Here is a 21652-nt window from a genome sequence, read left to right as displayed (position 1 = left end):
CACACATGCAGGGCTCATGGGAGGCCTCTTTAAAATGTCATTGATGATGCAGAAGGTGATTACAATGCTAAAAGCTTCAACTCAAATATTACTTTAAGGATTACAATATGTGTAACCTATATTATATCATGTATCCAAAACTAAAGACTGCCCCCTCCCATGGTGATAATTTATTACTCTGTTAATGGTTAGAGACACTAACTAGACCTGTGATTGTAGTTGTAGTGGTATACAGAACTCACCAGGAGAAAACAAAAAATCTTCTATCAATGCAAGTAAACATCACTCTGCAAGTCAAAATATTTTTTTTTTCAAGTCAAAATCTTTGAAAGTTAAGGAGGACCTGGAGGGGTCAAGGCACTTATCCAGGGCCACTGAGTCTGTACATATGTCACGTGTTTCTGATGCTGAATACAGTTTCTCTATCTCTGTCTCTTTCTCTGTCTCTGTCTCTGTGTCTCTGTCTCTGTGTCTCTGTCTCTGTCTCTCCATGTTTCTCTCTCTCTCCCTTCTTCTTCCTCCTTCCTCTCCTATCCCATGCTACCTGTAAATAAATCATATTAAATCCCACTCCTTCCACAATTCCTCCCCTTTCTTAGCCAGTAATGGTGAAATTAAATGCAGTCACTGGATGTTTAAAAAAACATTTATTAAGTGTTTGCTTTGTTCCAGGCACTGCATAAGGTAAAAGAGATATAATAAAAAGGTTACAAAAACCCTTTAAATGTTGCCTTTAAGTATTCAAAATGCTCCTGAGAAAATGTTAGTGACAAGAGGGTAGTTGGCCTTGGTTTAACTGAAAAATAAATTTCATTGAAGGCATCCACCTCAAGTCGGCTTCAGGTGAAGACAAAAATTGGCAAAGGGGGTGGGGGTGGAGACGAAGCCTTCTGATCACTTACTATTGAAATAATTAGTATTTTGTTATTGTAGCAAAGTTAATATGCTTCTATTTGCTAAATGAGTATGAGTGCTGTCAGTAGCCTATAGGCTTAGTGATGTCTGTGGAAAGGTCCTGTTGTATTTCTCTTCTTGTGTCTCTGTCTCTAACCCAAAGGAATATTTCACCTCTTTCATCCATCAGAATCCTTACTAGTAATTGGCTTGTTATTTGTTACAGTCTTATTGTTCAATCATGATTTTTAAACTCATTGTGTAATTTAACTTTCTAATATAAATTTGCCTTATCTCTTACACTATAAAGTTTTGCTTTTACTTTTTATTTTTGCATTTTTAGTAGCAGGGATATGTATTTTTTATTATTCTATCTCAGAGTACTTTACGTATTGTATCTGTTGCTCTGTAAATATTTGTGGACAGTAAGAAAACAAGGACAGAGGAGGAGATGACGAACTGATACTTGAAGAATCATCGTATTTGAAATCTATTAAACAATTCAACAAACAATTATTAAACATAAGTACAAAGCACTGTGCTGAATGCTAAAGTTTTAAAAACATGAAACACTTCTTATCCTCAAGAACCTTAAATTATATCCAGGGGACATGCAGGAATGAGAAGACAGGGGCAGGGAAAGCAAAATGAATAGGATAATTAAAGATGCTGAATTAGAAATGAGCTTGTAATGCTAATGAAACAGTGAAGAGAATTGTTCACTGGGACAAAAGAGTCTATGTTGGATTCGAACTTACTTCTGACTTTATAGTGTAATGGGGATTTGGCACATGTTTAGATACCATGAAATGGCATCACACAGTTTTTGTTTTGTTTTGTTTTTTTGTTTTTGGGGAGGCAATTGGGATTAAGTGTCTTGCCCAGGGTCACCTAGCTGGTAAGTGTCAAGTGTCTTAGGCCAGATTTTAACTAAGGTCCTTCTGACTCCAGGGCCAGTGCTCTATCCACTGTACCACCTAGCTGTCCCTCATCACACAGTTTTAAGCTGTGAACCTCTCTTCAAGAGAATTGAGGATTGGAGGATGAATATGTACTCTGTCCTGACCATGTGACTAGAGTAGCTCCTTTGGTAGCATAATGACGATTGTCAGTATCTTTCTTTCATTTCTTTTTCTTTTTGGGGGGTGTGGGGTGGGGTGGATAAAAAAGGTTAAGTCACTTGCTCAAGGTCACCCAGCTAGTAAGTTTCAAGGGTCTGAGGCCAGAATTGAACTCAGGTCCTGTTGAATCCAGATCAAGTTTATCCACTGCACCACCTATCTGCCCCATGTCAGTATCTTTCAAGGGTGAATCAGCAAGTGAGAGGTAGTTGTAGTGGAATTTATTATAAGCAAGACAGTGACTCCTTTACCTCAAATAAGAACAATCAGTAACAAGGGATTTGAGTTTCTTTACAACCATGTGATGCATGTAAATAGCCTTTTTCATCATATTCTACAGAATGATGTTTTCATAAGTTTTTTTTTGTTTGTTTTGTTTTGTTTTGTTTTTTGGTAGAGCAATGAGGATTAAGTGACTTGCCCAGGGTCACACAGCTAGTAAGCTAGCAAGTGTCAAGTGTCTAAGACCATATTTGAACTCAGGTCCTCCTGAATTCAGAGTTGATGCTTTATCCACTGTACCATATAGCTGCCCCTTCATAAGTTTATTAATGGACATGGACAGAAATTACATCTATGATTACATTGGTATGAGGTTCAGAGCATTTCCTTCCTTCTTTTCCATTCTAGGTTCAGTGAGAAGAACCTTTTACCAGTCTTGGGAGCTCTGGTCACAAGTGATGTAGGAATCCAAGAATCAAGGTAGAGGGGCTATAGTCAATCCAATAGTAAACCTTAAGTAGCTGCTAACCCAGCTTGGTTTGGTGGTGATCATGCTGATAGTAACTAAGCCAAACAGAGAATCTAATTCCCATCTGCCACCCCCAGTCATCACCACAAAGGCAATTACAGAGAGGATTGTGTCTGTGAGGTAATAAGTGGCATAATTGCATTTTTATTCTTTTTTATATTTTGAACTACATATTCCCCATTATAAAAATAAACAAACAAACAAAAACCTAAATCAATGTTAGGGTGTTAAATTAAGGAGGAAGTAATTGGTAATTGGTAAGAAATGGAGCCTATTGAAGAAGAGATTACCCAATCCTTTATGATCTCAAAGCATCCTGAGAGTTACAATTTGGAGACAAAGGTTAAAGTCAGCTATGTTACAAAAGAATATAAAAATCCTCTAAGAGTACCTGAAATTGGCCACTTTATCCCTTTCACTTTTCCTTTGCATATTTATCTATTTATTTATTTATCTATTTATATATATATATATATATATATTTATTTATTTGTTTGTTTGTTTATTTATTCATTTATTCATTCATTTATTTATTTATTTATTTATCTATCTATTTATTTATTTATTTGTTTGTTTGTTTGTTTGTTTGTTTATTTATTTACTTATTTATTTAAATTTACTTTTTGCAGGGCAATGAGGGTTAAGTGACTTGCCCGGGGTCACCCAGCTAGCAAGTGTCAAATGTCTGAGGCCGGACTTGAACTCAGGTTCTCCTGAATCCAGGTCTGGTGCTTTATCCACTGCAGTACCACCTAGCTGCCCCCTCACTTTTCCAACAAGAAAACCAAATAGTTTCTCTCCCTCCCCTTCTCCCCCTCTCTTTGTCTTGGTCTCTGTTTATCTGTTTGTAACATGTGAGTCTTTCTGTCTTTGCCTCTGATCTTTCTTTGTCTCTCTCTGTAGCTCTGTTTCTAATCTCTCTTTATGTGTATCTCATTTGTCTCTCTCATTCTCTATGTCTCTGTTTCTCTGTGTATCATTCGTGCCTCCCCTTCTTTTTGTCTTTGCCTCTTTGCCTCTCTGTCTCTTGTCTTTTTGTGCTCCTAGCTATTCACCATTTCAACTCTGGTTTGTGTGTCAAATGGTGATAACCCATCAAATACCTCCATGGCCCACTTTAACATCTGTAACTCAATAACCTCATATACACAGAAACACCTGTTTTTTAGCTTGTGGGAAAATGTAATGCATAATAAAATAATTGGAAAGAAACATACCCATGAACTCTGAAGAGGGAAAGGTATAATTTCTCCCCTAAGCCTAGGATTTAAAAGATTGACTTCCCTGGCTACAAATAGGCAGATGGTAGATTGACTTACTTAGAGCATCTTTTGGAATCTTTTCAAAAAAAGACACACTTTGAAAGGGAAATGAAAATATCAGGTTAAAATTTAATTTTAATGATTGGCATGAGACAAATGAGAAATACATTAGTAGGGGATTTTAAGGTATCTAGTCTTTGAGATAATAATGATGATGCTGATATATATGATTTTATATATAATTATATATTATATAGCATAATATATGGTGTGATATATTTATAATTATATAATATAAATATGATGCAGCTATAATTATGATGTATGCTTGTACACACATAGGCATATATGTTTGTTTATATATACATATACATATGCAGATATATCCATATCCATATCCATACACACACATATATATGTATATGTGTGTGTGTATTTGTATATATAGTTTTAAGGTTTTCAAAATGCTTTACAAATTTTATCTCATTTAATACAATATGTCTGGAATTTAGGTGTAACTGTTTTCTTCTTCTTCTTCTTCTTCTTCTTCTTCTTCTTCTTCTTCTTCTTCTTCTTCTTCTTCTTCTTCTTTTTTGCAGAAGAGGAAACTAAGATGAAGTAATTTCCAGGGTCACATCACTAGTAAACTTAGTAAGCACCTGAGAGCAAATATGAAGTCAAGTCTGCATGCGATGAAGTCCCTTGCTCTGTCTACTGCTCTGTCCACTGCCTAACTTTACATGCATAGATAGTTTTAATGGAGGTCTTTGAACTTGGATGGGGAAAAATATTTATTTCATTTTGCTAAACTTTTGCTTACTTTGTAATACTGTACATTTTGTTTCATGCATTGAAAGCATTCATCTGAGATGTGTTGTTTAAAATCTAAATGTGGGTTCTAATCTGCTCACCCCTCACCTCAGTGTTGGTGGGGTGGGGGGGCAGGAAGCTGGCTAAAATCACTGATAAATTCAGCAAGATTTTAGGATTTTAAAGATTTATTAAAGCTTGGATCTATTCAGTATACCCAGAAAGACAGAAACCTTTCCTTTCCTAGCAGCCCACATGAAATTCTGCCACCAAGCAGATGTCCTGAACAACAAAGGGGACTCCTGTTCTCCCTGTCTCACCATGCCCCTGTTCCTCATCAAAAAGAGGCTCCTTCTGAGAGCAAACATCCACTTCCTCATTCCTCTCTCCCTCCCCCAAAGGGGAGGTCCTTCAAGCTGATTGGTTGAGACTGGTCTCTTGCTGATATCAGTAGTACACCACCTCTGAGAAAAATGTCACTCAGTGCCAGCCAGGTGTGGTCCCCATGCAATCATCCTAAAGTAGGTACTTAATTTCTCATTCTCAGCCAATTCAAACAATACTAAATCAATCAGGTGGGGCCCCTGGACATCTCCCAAATTCCATTATTTTGTCACAGAGAAGAGGCCATCAGGCTTCAAAAGACTGACAAATGTAATCCATGCCACCTTTGCATGAACACAAACAATAACCCTGATTTAAAAAAAAATGTTGAATTTCTTTGCTAAAATGTTTCAGGCCAATTGAGTTAGAATAAAAAGATAATTCCTGCTTCAAGAAATGACAAGCAGGATGATTTCAGAAAGGCCTGGAAAGACTTGTATGAACTGATGTATAGTGAAGAGAGCAGAACCAAGAGAACATTATACACATAGACAGCAATATTATTTGATTAAGAACCGTGAAAAACATAACTATTATAGACAATATAATGATCTAAGAACATCCCAAAGGACTATCAAAGAACCATAGTAACCACCTCCAAAGAAAGAACTGATATTGATGGAACACAGCCTGAAGCATACTATTTTTCAATTTCTTTCTTCTTTTTTTTCTTTTATTCAAGTTTTCTTATACAAAATTACTAATATGGTAATGTTTTACATAATTGCATATGTATAAACTATATCTGATTGCTTGCCACTTCAGAGAGGGTGAAGGGGGAGGTAAGGAATGAGAGATAATATTTGGAACCCAAAACATTAAACAAAAAATGTTTATTGCTTAAAAAACAAAAGAATAAGAGGAGAAACTGTTCAAAGTGAGGAGAAAACTTTTTGACATAGATATCCTAGCAATTTCTGTGGTAGTTTAAAAATTGAGAAAATGAGTACTCTCTATTAATTAGTAAAAGATGACCAGCTGTATTATATAAATATAATATATCTTACTTTAAGAAATGGTCATTATAATTAATTTATAGAAACCTGGGAAGACATGTAAAATCTAATGGAGAGCAAAATAAGGATAAACAAAATAAACGAATTTATACGTATATGTTTCTATGTACATATATATACTATAAATATATCACATATATGTATATGTACATAAGGATATCTATATATGTATGCAATGATTCCAAGGTAAATGAAAATAGTACTAAAAGGCAATTAAATTTATCTATTTTTTGCAGAACCTGGTTTCAGTTATGGAAAATCTTTCCTGAAACATATTACCTTTTTTTTCAAAGGGGTGGGAAGAGAAAGGTATGATTGGTGCAGAACATAGCATAAGCTATTGGAGATGTTTGTTACATTAGTTATTATTTTTTTTGGGGGGGGTGCTGGTCAATGAGGGTTAAGTGACTTGCCCAGGATCACTTACGTAGTGTCAAGTGTCTGAGGCTGGATTTGAAGCCAGGTCCTCCTGAATCCAAGGCCAGTGATTTATCCACTGCACCACCTAGCTGCCCCCACATTAGTTAATTTTAATTAACTCTTCTTTATTATAAGGAGAAATGAAACATATATAGTGGTGTGTTAAGAAAAAGGTAACAGTAAAACACCCCCCCCAAAAGCTATATAAATAATTTTACATTCTTAAAATGATTATATCAAGTATATTTTAACATCTCTTTTCATGGTTATGAATATGTTATTATAAAGGGATATTTAGGTATTTAAGGCTGGTTGTCCTTAGAGCAAATGGCCATTGATAAAAAATTATATTCTTATAATGACTTGTTTTTGACATTTCTATTAAGAAAAAAAACTCATCATTTTTATCTATCAGAGTACTACTCTTTGATGCAGTGGTTATCCATGTTTCTAGCAGCCTCCATGTTAATAATTTATATTTAGTCTACTGAGGGCTGGAAAAAGAGCCAAAAATTTTGTTACTTATGTCTAATTTGGAAATATGCTTTGCATGACTTCACCTATATAATGGGAATTATGTTGCTTGCCTCCTCAATGGCTAAGAAAGAGGCTAGATGGGGCAGCTAGGTGGTGCAGTGGATAAAGCACAGGCCCTGCATTCAGGAGGACCTGAGTTCAAATGTGGCCTCAGACACTTGACACTTACTAGCTTTGTGACTCTGGGCAAGTCACTTAACCCTTGTTGCCCCACCAAAGAATAAAAAATAAAGAAAGAGGCTAGATGGAGGAAGAGAATTAGTAACTAAAATTTTTGAAAAAATAATAAATTAAAATACATTTTAAATATTAAAAATAAATTCAAAATTCAAAAACCAATAATGTAAAATAAAATTGTAATTATTATTTTTATGATTAAATAAGAGTAAAAATTTATGCGCAAGCTTTTAAGGGGCTCTCCTTTAAGTAGATTGTATGTAATTCAGTGTTTGAATCCTATTATATCTATATTGGTAATTTTTTTGTTGTTTTGGGGGGTTTTTTGGGAAGTGGGACAATAAGGGTTAAGTGACTTGCCCAAGGTCACATGGCCAGTAAGTGTCAAGTGTCTGAGGCTGGATTTGAACTCAGGTCCTCCTGAATCCAGGGTCGGTGCTTTATCCACTGCGCCACCTAGCTGCCCCTATCTTGGTTACTCTTAACTGCTGTCATGATAGAAATGAATGCTAAGTGATGAGCTCCAAATAGATGAACATAGATTTTATCCTTGATGGTTCTGAGATGTCATTAGTCTTGGAACTTGCTTCATTGCTACAAATTAAGATAAACCCATGCTTTCTCATCAAGTGTTTTTTCTATAGAGCTTTCAAAATATCTCCATCATTATACCCAGAAGGTTCAAGGTGTACCTTCAGGTCATTTCATATTTCAGGGATAGTAGTGGAATACTTGGCCTTCCTATTTTTTTAGCTGTTTGACCACTACTTCTGTGATGATCAGATAATATCCCAATGCTATCTTCTATATCACATCCTTCTTGGATGTGATGCATTTGGTAGCAGACTTGCATACACCCAACATATTTTTCCATTGCTCTTTGAGGGCCCCACAATTTTGATTCTTCTGAAATAACGGGGCTTGATTCATCAGTCATATAATATCTATGCGTTAATATTGGTTTTTACTGTCTATTCCCCTCCATTCTATCTACCCCCTGTGTACTTTTCCCCCCTTCTTTCACCCTATTCCTCCTCATCAACGTTTTGCTTCTTACCCCTGCCTCCCCCAATCTGACTTCCCTTTTTATCACCCCTTTCCCTTTCCTTTGCCCTTTTCTCCCTTGGTTTTTCCCTCTCTTCTATTAGTCCCTACCCCCTTTCCCCTTACCCTTTTACTTCCCTAAAGAACAAGCTAAGTTTCTTTATCCAAATGAATGTATATATTATTCCCTCTTTGAATCAAATCTAGTGAGAGGAGGGTTTAAACAATGTTCACCCCTCCCTTCTTTCCCTCTATTGTAATGAGTTTTTTTCACCTCTTCATATGATGTAATTCACACCATTCCGCCTCCCCTTTCCTCTTCTCACCATAAACTGCCTTTTTAACTCCAGAATTTTCTTGATATCATCATATCAAAGACAATTTAAATTTATGCCCCCTGTGTATAATCCTTCTGTCTGCCCAAATACATATACAGTTCTCAAGAATTATAAGTATTATCTTTCTGTGTAGGGATGTAAACAGTTTAACCTAATTGAGTAACTTTCCCCCCACAATGTTTACATTTTTAAAATTCTTTTGAGTCTTGTATGTTAAGATTGAGTTTTCTATTCAGTTCTGGTCTTTTCACCAAGAAAGATTGAAAGTCCCCAATGTCATTAAATGTCCATCTTTTCCCCTGAAAGAGAATGGACATTTTTGCTGGGCAATAGATTCTTGGCTGCAATCCAAGCTCCTTTGCCTTCTGGGAAATATATTCCAAGCCTTGCGGTCCTTTAATGTTGAAGCTGCCAGGTCCTGAGCAATCCTGACTGTGGCTCCATGATTTTTAAATTGCTTCTTTCTTGCTGCTTGGAGTATTTTCTCCTTCACCAGATAATTCTGGAACTTGCTTACAATACTCCTTGGAGTTTTCCTTTTGGGGTCTCTTTCTTGAGGTGATCGGTGGATTCTTTCAATGACAATTTTATCCTCTGATTCTATAATATCAGGGCAGTTCTCCTTAATAATTTCCTGGAATATGTTGTCTAGACACTTTTTTTCTGATCATGGCTTTCAGGCAGTCCAATGTTTCTCAAATTGTCTCTCCTGGATCTGTTTTCCAGCTGAGTTGTCTTTTCAATGAGGTATTTCACTTTTTCTTCTATTTCTTCATTCTTTTGATTCTTCTTGACTGATTCCTCGTGTCTCATCTAGTCATTATCTTCCAACTGTCCAATTTTAATTCTTGAAGCATTGTTTTCTTCAGTAAGATTATGCACTTTTTTCCATTTGGCCAAATTAATTTTTTAAGGAATTGTTTTCTTCACTCAATCATTGTGTTTCCTTTGTCAAGCTGCTGGTTCTTTTTTCATAATTTTCTGGTATTGCTTTCATTTCTCTCCCCATTTCTCTCAATTTATTTTTAAAATCCTTTTTTGAGCTTTTCCAAGAAGGCTTTTTGTTCTGAGACCAATTCATCTTTCCTCTCGAGGCTTCACATGTAGGCAATTTGGGAGTACTGTCTTCATCTGAGTTTTGGCTCTTCCCTGTCAACACAGAAGCTCTCCATGGTGAGAGCTCTTTTTTGTTTCTTACTTATACTGCAGCTTATTTTTTTTTTAATTTGAGGTCTGCTCTGGGGGCACCAGGGTGTGCTGGGGTATAGGGGTTGTGTCACTGGCTTTCTACACTGAGGTCTTTACAGCTTGTAGATTTCTCACCACCCTGGGCTTGCTGGCTGTGGGCTGGGATCAGTAGGCCTGGTCACACCTGTCCTATGGGTAGCACTCCAGCTGTCAACCTGCCCTCTCTGCTGGTGCAGGTGTGTTTTGCCACTGTCCTGCAGTGCCACCAGCTTATTGAGCCAGGATCCAGGGGCCTCAGTTGTTCGACTGTGGCCTACAGTTTCCTGCTTACTTGTTCCAACCCTCTCTGTGCTGTGCTGCTGTGCACTGTGCCTCTGTTTTGCCCAAGTGAGACTAACCTTTCCTTCTAAATAGTCTCTGGTTGGAAAACTGTGTCTCTCTGTCTCTTTGCAGGTTCTGTAGTTTCAGAATCCGTCCAGAGGCTTGATTTAAAGTTCTTTTTGAGGGCACAGAAGGAGAGCTCAAGCAACTCCTTGGCTTCTCTCTGCCATCTTGGCTCTGCTAATGTTGGTTTTAATAGGATAATGATAACTAACATTTATATAGCACTTATTGTGGGCCAGATACTTTACGGTTATTATCTCATTCAATCATCCCAACATCTCAGGAGGTACATATTTTTTATCCCCTTTTTACTGATGAGGAAGCTGAGGCAAACAAATGTTAAGGGATTTGCCTAGGGTAACAAAACTAGTTAAGTGTCTGGGGCCAGATTCAAATTCAGATCTTCCAGACTCTTGATCCAGCTTTCTTTCCTGTGTACCACTTGGATGCCTCAAGTAGCTGATGACCTTGGTGAGAAAGATGATGCCTTCTTTAGGGTTTCTTAGGGAATAGGAAAGGAAAAAAACGTCAATTGTAAAAGATACATATACTCACTGTATCAGTCAGTAAATAAACCTTGTTTATCATTTATTTGCCAGATACTGTGTTCAGCAAAGTCCTAAAAGTCTTAGTGTAATTTTATTCTATTAAAGTTTAAACATACTTAAAGAAATGAAAACAAAATATGTAAATATTTTTGTACATATTTATATTTATTTAACATTTGTGTACATCTGTGTGTACATATTTATTAATAAATCTTCAATATACATGTTGCAATCAAACATACATATTAATATGTATATACACATATGTTAGTATAATATCTTTCTACAAGTGTATGTATGTATATAAGTATAGGAATACCTTACTTCATGTCAATAACTTAAAAATACATATAAAAATAAATTCATATGAACCAGTATCTCATCCTTGCTCATTTCTTAGCTACAGCTAAAATAGCCTGTGAGCCAGTAATCTAAGTATTTCTCAAATTCTTCATAAGCTCCATTCACATTCCATCCATTCAACATCCAAGGTAAAGTTTCTCCCAAATACTTCAGCCTTCAAGCACAGGAGCACAATTTTCTACCACTTCAAGTTAGGAGAATGATGTGTATTTTTGTTATTGTGCTGGTTCTATGCTACTTTTCCCAAAGAAAAAGGACAGTGAAATAGGTTTGGATTCCACTTCTCCCATACTAAGAGAAAAGAGGCAGCTTGGTGTAAAATGAGTATTGAAAGCCAGGTACTACTGAGATCTAGACCATTTACTGAAGCTAACTTAGTAATTGTCCTTGGACAAGTAGCTTGACTTCTCTGAATTGCAGTTTCCATACATGGAAAACATAAGGATTGGACTAGAATAATTCAGACATATTTTTCAGCTCTTGGAAGTTAACTTTTTATTTTCCCCCATGGTCAAGTAACCTTGAGATTACATGAAAGATTATCAGTTTGCATGTGTCAGAAACCATGGTGTCATATGAAACTCAAAGTCTAGTGATCCAAAGACTAGAGTTACCAAACCTGCACAATGGTAACCAGCTATATGATTTTGGACAAATCACTTGGCCTCTCTAGGTCTCTGTTTTCTAACCTGTAAAATAAAAGATTCGGGTTAAAATGTCTCTTTTGGCTAGCAAAGTATTTGATTCTGTTGTGTGATTAAAAAATATATATCCTATTGATCTGACCTTGAATAATTTCCTTACCATCTAAAAATCTCATCCAACTCTTCTCTATTTTAAAGTTTCTTCCTTTTGTACCTTAAAAAAAATCATTCACCCCTCATTCTTTATACTGTCAAATACCAATAACGAGCAGTCTACATTTGCCTCCTCAACTTCCTTGTTACCCACTGATTCTTCAAGTCCTTGCTTGTATTCTATTTATTCCATTGAAAGTGATCATCCTGGGTAGCTAGGTGGTGAAGTGGGTAAAGCACTGCCCCTAGATTCAGGAGTACCTGAGTTCAAATCCAGCCTCGGACACTTGACACTTACTAGCTGTGTAACCCTGGGCAACTCACTTAAACCTCATTGCCCCACAAAAAATAAAATAAAATAAAATAAAATAAAATAAAATAAAATAAAATAAAACTGATCATCCCAAAATCAATATTGAATTACTCATTCTACTCGACTTATATGGTACTTGCTCTCTCTGTTAACATCTAAATGTTAATACTATCAATTGTGAGAATTGGAATGACACCACCTGCTGGGAGGGATATAGTAGGCTTTGACCTGGAAAGAAACCATGTGACTTTAGTGTCCAGAAGTGATATTTTCTGGTGTTTTAAAGGTCAGTTCAGCATCAGGAAGTGATATTTGCTCCTGGGTTGTGTCAATGAAAGCTACCAGTCAATTAGCTTGCAGCTGTGTGTGTGTGTGTGTGTGTGTGTGTGTATGTGTGTGTGTGTGTGTGTGTGTGTGTGTGTGTACGAACCTGTTTCTGGTTTCACAGGAGGTTTCAGGGAGAAGCCGAGGGAGGAACAGCCTTTTGGTTCCTGACCTCGGCTTGGCGGGTCAGCTGCTGGGGTCTCTTAGATAGTTAGATGAAGTTTGACTTTTACCTCTCTCTCCTCACCAACTTCTGATGCACTTTAATAAATACTTAAAAGTCTAAACTCTTGCTAAAGCTTCTAATATAAAGTCACCACTCATTAGATTTTAGACATCACAGTTAGAATTTTAGGCCCTTACACAATATTAATGATATATTTTAGCTAAACCAAACAACCTTCCCCCAATTTTTTTTATTAAAATACACCAACATACCCTTCATATTATTTCCTAATAGATTGATTGGAACTGTCAGAACACATGCTGTTTTCTTTTTTGATAGCTAACTACTCACAGAAAGGAAGGTTGTGGGCTTTAGCTTGAATAGTACAATGCCATCATCCATTTTACTTCACCAGAACTATATTATGTTTTATTTATATTATTTTCTCAAGTGTGTATATTAATATTTTTTCTCTTCTTTAACTCTATTTCACTTTTTATTTCAATGTTTCTCTGATATGTTCATATTCACGATTACTTAAGGGATTATGTTATTATATTACATGAATACACCAATGATTTTTTTTCTTTTACCCCAATTACTGAACTCATGCTCTATTGCCACCATTTTATTATTAAAAATAGCAAGGCTACGAAAATTCTTTTATGTATAAATCTTTTCTTGCACTCAATAATCTACTTGAGGCCTAACCTTGCAGTATTATCACTTATTTAAAATTTAGGATAATTCCAGAATATTTCTTACATAATTCCAAATTGTTTTGAAGAGTAATACCCCATCCCCCATGAACTTCTATAGAACTCCCTGTCACTCCCACAATAAACCTTCCCCATCACTTTAAGCAGGAAATATTCTTGATCATGGGCAAGCACTCCCACCCACCCACATTGGTGTGGGTACATGGGAGGGTGAGCCTGCCCGCACTGAGTGTACCTGTCTTCCTACAGCTCAACAAATATTGGATTGTTCTCACTTTGTCATTTTCCCCAATTTTAATTGCATAAGATAATATGTCAAATCAGGTTTCTTTATAGATTTTGGTTTTAGATAATAGAGTGAAAATTTTGGGTTCTTTTTTCTTGTTTTGTTTTGTTTTGCCATTTTTAGCTAGGGGGCTTTCCTATCCTCACAATTTCTTCATTTTCACTCGTCTGATTTCTATTCCTCTGATTGGTTAGAGTGTACCCAGAACATTTGAGGAAGTACTTTTGTCAGCCATTCTCACTCCAAACCCAGCTGTGCCCATGAATCTCTAGGGTAATATTTTATTTTCCATGTCCTGCCTCACTTTCAACTTCATTTTATATAGTTTCTTTCACTAATAAATTTCCCTTTAGTTTAAGAACTGTTTTTCTTTTTCTCCATGGATTTGTGTTCACAGAATTTAGCACAATACCTATCACATAGTGAGTGCTTAATAATTTTTTTCTTCTCTCTCCTTCCTCTTTCATCCCCCTTTCCCTCCATCTATTCTTTCTTTTTGAATCATTCATGTCTTTCTTTCTTTCTGTATCTAGTTATCATTTATCTTGAATTCTGTATACCTTTCTCTCCCATTCATTCTTAGTGAGCCATCCTTGTGATATATATATATATATGTATGTATATATATATATATATGTTCATATAAATCACTAGCATACCCATGAAGTCTAACAATTGTATCAACCCCTAATCTTTAAGCTCATAAATGCTTTAATTTGTTTATTTAAAAATTCAAATTATAAAAGTATTTTATTATATTCCATCTACATGTAGATATAGTTTCAATATTTCTTTTTGTAAGATTTCTAGTTTCAAATTTTTTCCCTCCCTCTCCTCCCTCCCCCTTCCACAAGAAAGCAAGTAGTCTGATATAGGTTATATATTTACAATCACATTAAACATATTTCTGCATTAGTCTTGCTGTGAAAGAAGAATCAATGCAAATTGGAAAAAAAAAACTCAAAAAAGAAAAACAACAGCACCAAAACCAAAAGGAATAGAATGGTTCAATCTTCGTCCATATTCCACAGTGCTTTTTTTTTTCTTTCCTTTTCTGGATTTGGAGAGTATTTTCCATCATGAGTCCTTTGGAACTATCTTGGACCATTGTATTGCTGAGATGACTCAAGTCTGTCACAACTGATGAATACATAATGTTGATGATACTGTCTACATTGTTCTCCTTGTTCTGCTCGTCTCAGTCATCATCAATTCATGTTTAATTTTGTTGAATGATTTTAATATATTACATCATTGGTTATATTTTTTTCTTTTGAAAGCTATTTATTCACACATATTTTGCCACTTCCCCAGTGGCAAATAGGAGCCCTTCCTGATGCCCTCTTGCTTTTTGATATTCCATGACATTTTATTCCCTTGACTCTTATACTTCTCTGGCAGTTCTTTGTCAAGCCCATTAACTAGATGCTCTCCAGAATTCTATTCTTAGCCTTCTTGGCTTCTGTCTATACCTTATCCCCTACAAGCAGAGAGACACGGAGAGAGAGAGAGAAAGAGAGAGAGACATACACAGAGAGAGACAGGGTCAAAAATAGAGAGAGAGAGAGACAGAAAGAGAAAGAGAGGTCAACACACAGAGAGAAGAACCCCTCTTAAAAGTGTCTATCTGAAATAGACAAAACATAAAATAAAGTTCATCTGAGGTTGAAAGGAATGGCTCAGAAGTCTTTAAGTTGCAGGGGCAGTAAAGATGTTAAGTCTTAAAAAGGAGGTAGACTTAATATACTATATGATAATCAGTCTTTAAAATCATCAGAAGTCTAGAACACTGAGTTAAATCAATGTAGATGAAATCTAATGAGGATAGAAGCAGCTAACACACACTGATTAAAGCACTGGGCCTGGAGTTAGGAAGACTGGTTCAAATCTAGTGTCACACACCTTCTGTGTGACTCTCACTATGCCACTTCACATTTGTCTCCCTCAGTTTGTCTTTTCTTTTTCTTTTTCTTTCTTTTTTTTTTTTTTTTGCTATAAAATGGGAATGATAAAACACTGCACAGGGTTGTTATGAGGATCAAATGGGATAATGTCTGTAAAGAACTTTGCCTAGTGCCTGGCACGTATCACATGCTTAATAAATGCACACTCCCTTTTTATCTCTTAGAGAATGTAAATTTTACACTTGAGTTCCTCAAAATAACTTCATAGGTACAAGATATGGGGAGGGAGAGGAGGGCATAAGGATTTATGTATTGACTGCTATGCGCCAGGAACTTCATTAAGTGTTTTATAAATATTGTCTCAGTTGATCTTCACAACAATCTCATGAGGCATAACATGGATAAATTGCAATTTTTTTTTTAAATAAAAGAGAGGGGCAGCTAGGTGGCACAGAGGATAGAGCACCGACCCTGGAGTCAGGAGTACCTGAGTTCAAATCTGGCCTCAGACACTTAACACTTAGTAGCTGTGTGACCCTGGTCAAGTCACTTAACCCCAATTGCCTCACTAAAAACAACTAACTAACTAAATAAATAAATAAATAAAAGAGAGAGGGACAGCTAGGTGGCAGAGTGGATAAAGCATCAACCCCGGATTTAGGAGGACCTGAGTTCAAATCTGGCCTTAGACACTTGACACTTATTAGCTGTGTGACCCTGAACAAGTCACTTAACTCTCATTGCCCCACCTCCAAAAAATTAGAAAGAAAGAAAGAAAAATAAAAGAGAGAGTGGCACGTAGGTGGCACAGTGCATAAAGCACTGGCCCTGGATTCAGGAGGACGTGAGTTTAAATCCAGGCTCAGACAGTTGACACCTATTAGCTGTTTGACCCTGGACAGTCACTTAACCCTCATTGCCCCACAAAATAAACAAACAAACAAATAAGAGAGTAAATAAGTGAATTAATTAATGTAGGAATGAACAAACAAATAAGCAAACAAACAAATAAATAAATGAATGAATAAGTGAATAAATAAATAAATAAAAGAGAGGTGAATCCCAGTAGACAGAAAGCTCAATACAAATGTGATGTTACAGCCAAGAAAAATAAGATTTTTATTATGCCCTGATATGTATACATTCCAAAATACAGGAGGGGCCAGTTCTGCTGTGTTTTACCTTTAGGAGAAAAGATCCTCCTACCATATATGAGGATAGACATTGATAAAATTTACAAAATCTAGAGTAATACCATTAAGATGATGAAGAATCTCTTTGAGGATTGTTTGAAGGATCTAAGAATCTTAAAATAAGTGAAAAGAAGACTTAGCCAGAGAATGACAGGAGAAATATGATAGGGCTTATTCTATTTTGGCCCTAAAAAGGAGAAGTAATGGAAGAGGTCAGAAACTATGAACAGGCAGATTTAACCTCTATGTAAAAGAAAAAAAAAATCTTCCCAATAATGAGAGCATTCATAATAGAGATGCTGACTCATCTCCATAGGTCTTTCATCCTGGAAAATCAAGCCACCCCTAGCCTACTCTCATAGTGGTGTTAGCCTCTATCCCTTTGGCTTTTTCATGAGAATGGTTGGTTCATCCCGGAGCTTCCATTTTAAAGAGGCAGCCCTCAATGATAATGTCGTCCTTCCTTTTCAGGCTGCAGTGTTGGCTGTGTTTAGTAAAGTGCCTGGAATATAGTAGACAATTAATGTTTATTGATTTACTTTGTAGACTTTGATTAACATGGCCCTTGGGATATGCATGCTCACACCCTAACCCAAATCTAGCCCTTTTCATCTCCATTTTATCTTATTCCATTGAAATGGAAGATCCTTTATGGTTTGCCTGATGTTTCTTTCTGCTTATATTTGTATTCCCAAGGTTTGCACAGTTTTCAGCATAAAGTAATAACTTAATACGTATGTTTTTTTTTTGCTTTATATATTCAAAATTACAATGGGCTGCCTCAGGTGATAAGGGATGTTTTATCACTAGATATTTTCAACCAATGGCCGAAGAGCATTGATTTTTATGTATCTTTATTGGAACAAATATATTTTTCAGTTATGTGTTAGATTGGATGGCCATTGCTATCCATTCAAACTCTTAATTGTTTTTTTGTGGGGAAAATGGGGGTTAAGTGACTTGCCCAGGGTCACACAGCTAGTAAGTGTGAAATGTCTGAGGCCGGATTTGAACTGAGGTGCTCCTGAATCCAGGGCCAGTGCTTTATCCACCTAGCTGCCCCTCAAACTCTTAAATTTTATGGAACTTTCCGGAGAGCAATTTGGAACTATGCCGAAAGGGATATAAAATTGTTCATGCTCTTTGACTCAGCAATACCACTACTGGGTATATATCTCAAAGAGGTCATAAAAATGCAAAAAGACCCACATATAAAAAATATTTATAGCAGATATTTTTGCAGTGGCAAAGAATTGAAAACTGAGGTTATGCTCATCAATTTGGCAACAGCTAAACAAGTTGTGGTATACATGGAATATAATTGTGTTGTAAGAAATGATGAGCAGGCAGGTTTCAGAAAAACCTGGACAGACTTCCAAGAACTGATGCTAAGTGAAGTAAGCAGAACCAGGAGAACATTGTACACAGTGACAGCAACATTAGGTGATGATCACCTGTGATAAAATTAGCTCTTCTTAGCAATACAATCATCCAAGCCAATTGCAAAAGACTTTTAATAAAAAATGCTCTCCAACTCCAGAAAAAAAAAAAAAAACAAAGAAACTATGGAGTCTGAAAAGAGATCAAAGTATACTATTTTCATTTTTGTTGTTTTTTTTGTTTGTTTCTTCTTTATTGTGTCTTTTCATTTTTGTTCTGATTCTTCTTTCACAACATGAATAAGGTGGAAACATATTTAACATGATTGTATTCTAGAACCTATATTAGATTGCTTGCTGTCTTGAGGAGGAGAAAGCAAAGGGAGGGAGGAAGAAAAATTTTGGAACTCAAAATCTTGCAAAAATGAATGTTGAAAACTATATTTACATGTAATAGGAGAAATGAAATAGAAAAATATCAAATTAATTAAATGAATGAGTAGATAAATAAATAATTGGTTTAATGGATGAAAGAATGAATTGATAGATAGATAAGTAGATAGATAACTGAATAAATAAATGGAACTTTATGGATCTGATAAGTAGTTGGAATGTATTGAAAAAGAGGAAATATGGATGAAAAAGGGCCTATAGATCCATTCATAACTGGCCAGTCAGAAGGAATGAAGATGCATAAACAAGAGAAGAGAAGACTTAGATGTCTATTCAAAAATAGAATTAAATGGTTTTGAAAATAGTTAGACCCCCTCATTGAATATCCTCAAATATAATTCAGATAACTACTGTCAGGAAAAATGTGGTAAAGATTATTTTTTATGAGTTGGATTAGATGCTTACTAAGGTCATTTAAAATCTAAAATTCTCTCAGTCTGATGCACTGAGGACAAGAAACCCATATTCTAGTCTTTAAATGGTTTGAATGAAGAGAAACTGAGTCTCAGAGAAATTGAATGATTTTCCCAAAGTCATACAGCTTGTACTTGAGTGTAATGGTATTCAAATTGCAATCTGCTTTTTCCATATCCAGTATTTAGTGAACTCTATAACACTGCCTGGTGAAAATCAGGAGAAATAATCAAATGGACAGCCAATGGATTCAAAATACAATGAGCAATTCCCTGCCTTTTCCTCAAACTCATTTTGAATTTACATTGAAAAGAAAGGGAAAAATGCTGTGTATTTGGTATATCTTCTTAGGCAAATGCACCCAAGTTCTTAAAAGCAATGGAAGACTTGTGAGAGTGAATAATGACATAAAGATTCAGTTTTAGCCTCTGTATTGTTCATTTTCTGAACTTTAAGGAGTTTTTTTTTTTATTCATGCCTCTAAAGGAAGCCCATTCATATCCATTAGGAATTCAACTGCATAATGTGTTTTCAAAAATGCAATTTGAATGTGGACTTGTAGATTGATTTCTACATATGGACAGCCTTTCTGTAGACAAATGTCTCTTGTTTAAATCTGCCCTAATGGAAAAAAAAATGCTGTAGCAATGGGTTTTGTGCTTTCAGCCAGCCTCATGGATAAAGAACTCTATTTTCAATAGCTATTTCAGATATTGGAAGGAATTATTCATGTTTCTTCTCCACCCTAACTCCTAAATATCTAAGTAAGGTTATGTATTTATTTAAGTTTTTCATAGATAACAAAAAAAAAAGATATTCAGTTTCTTTCTTTGGGGGGAAGGGGACAAGGAGCTTAAGGTGGTTGATAAAGGAATTTAATAATATCACTATGTAAACTTGGGTTTGACATTTCCCTACATTGTGGACAAATTCTGTTGGGATGGAGCTGCCTTCCATAATTCAAAAGGCGAATCAGGAGATTTCGGGTGCATTCTGTTTTGTAATGGGTAAGATGCCTTTTGAAATCAAAATCCTCTGCAAAAAGGCCACTGAATGCATTAAGCTTCTATGAAATCATTAGTGAGGCAACAAGAATATCAATAAAAAGTGCTCCACACCTCTTTGGTTGAATAGTTTGCAATGAACCATTGTTGTAAACAAATGCATAAAATAAATGGGTCTTATCTCTATATATACTGACAGGGCCATGGGAAAATTGTAATGCTTAAAAATAAAAATTGTTCTCCTTTCAAATTATCTCCTAAAGAAATGAAGTCCTGGTAGATTCAAGAGTTGTTTGAAAGGAATGAATATGGAGAAAAAGAATGATTGTTGGGTGTACCCCTATGCCAGCTGTTATATGTCTGGGTCAACTAGTCTGTCCCTTAACCCAGACACCTTTGCTGAGTCCCTTTGGTGGCAGTTACTTCACTGGTTTCCATGACAACCATAAATCTTTGGAGTATCTCAGGGAATAGCTGTCATGGCCTTCAATTTTCTTTTGAGTTGACCTTACTATGAGATCATATAGTGACAGATTCTCAGAGGTGAATGGGATACCACGGGACATTCAGTCCACCCTATACCTTACAAAGGATCCCAACTACGACATATCTGTTCAATAGTTATCTAGCATCTGTCAAAAGTCCTACAGTGAGGAATAGATTAGAGGTAAATATATTTTCAAATTTTTATTATTTTACATCATATTTAATAAAGAGATAACAGAGATACAAAAAATAATTGTTATCTTTCCTTGTAAACCTACACATTCTCCAAATTTAGAATTTCTTTTGAGACAATATCTTCCCCCCAGACGCATGCATTTGGACTTTTACATCATGTCTATGTGTAATTTAAGATTCTAAATGTGGATTCTAATGTGTTCCCCCAGTTTGGGGGAAACTGACTAAAAATCACTGATAAAACGAGTTTAGGTTTTTTAAGGGTTTATTGGAAAATAGAAAGAAAAAGATTGAGAACAGAATTCTAACAGTCTGGCATTCCTATCTTTCCTCAAATCTCCTGTGAAGTCCTCTGCCGCCACCACCATCAAGTCCGGAAGCCAAAAGGGGCCCGAGCTCTCTGCACAGGCTCCCTTTCCTCCTTCCTGTCTCCTCCCAGACCATAGGAGGCTCCTCCAGTTGATTGGCTGGTAGACTTGATAGACAGCACCCATGAGCAAGCGTCATTTCCTGACGCCAAGGAAAAGCCACAATGCCTCTGAGGCATTTTCCTCATGGTGGAGCTCTCCACAGCAAGTCTCCAGTAGGTGGCGTCATTCCAATCATTACATCTATATGTAACTTTTTATCTAGCAAGATCACATCAATTCTGGTATTCACACCTCATCTGTACACAAGGCCCCTAGAACCCCACTGATTGGAGGGCTAAGAGGGGAATTTTGCCAGTACTTGAATTTGAAAAGGGCACCCATTCCAGCTGTCTCTTCAATTCACACTCAGGT

The sequence above is a fragment of the Dromiciops gliroides genome, chromosome 2 (assembly GCF_019393635.1).
Source record: "Dromiciops gliroides isolate mDroGli1 chromosome 2, mDroGli1.pri, whole genome shotgun sequence".
Taxonomy (NCBI): domain Eukaryota; kingdom Metazoa; phylum Chordata; class Mammalia; order Microbiotheria; family Microbiotheriidae; genus Dromiciops; species Dromiciops gliroides.
Note: the sequence above shows the minus strand (reverse complement) of the source record.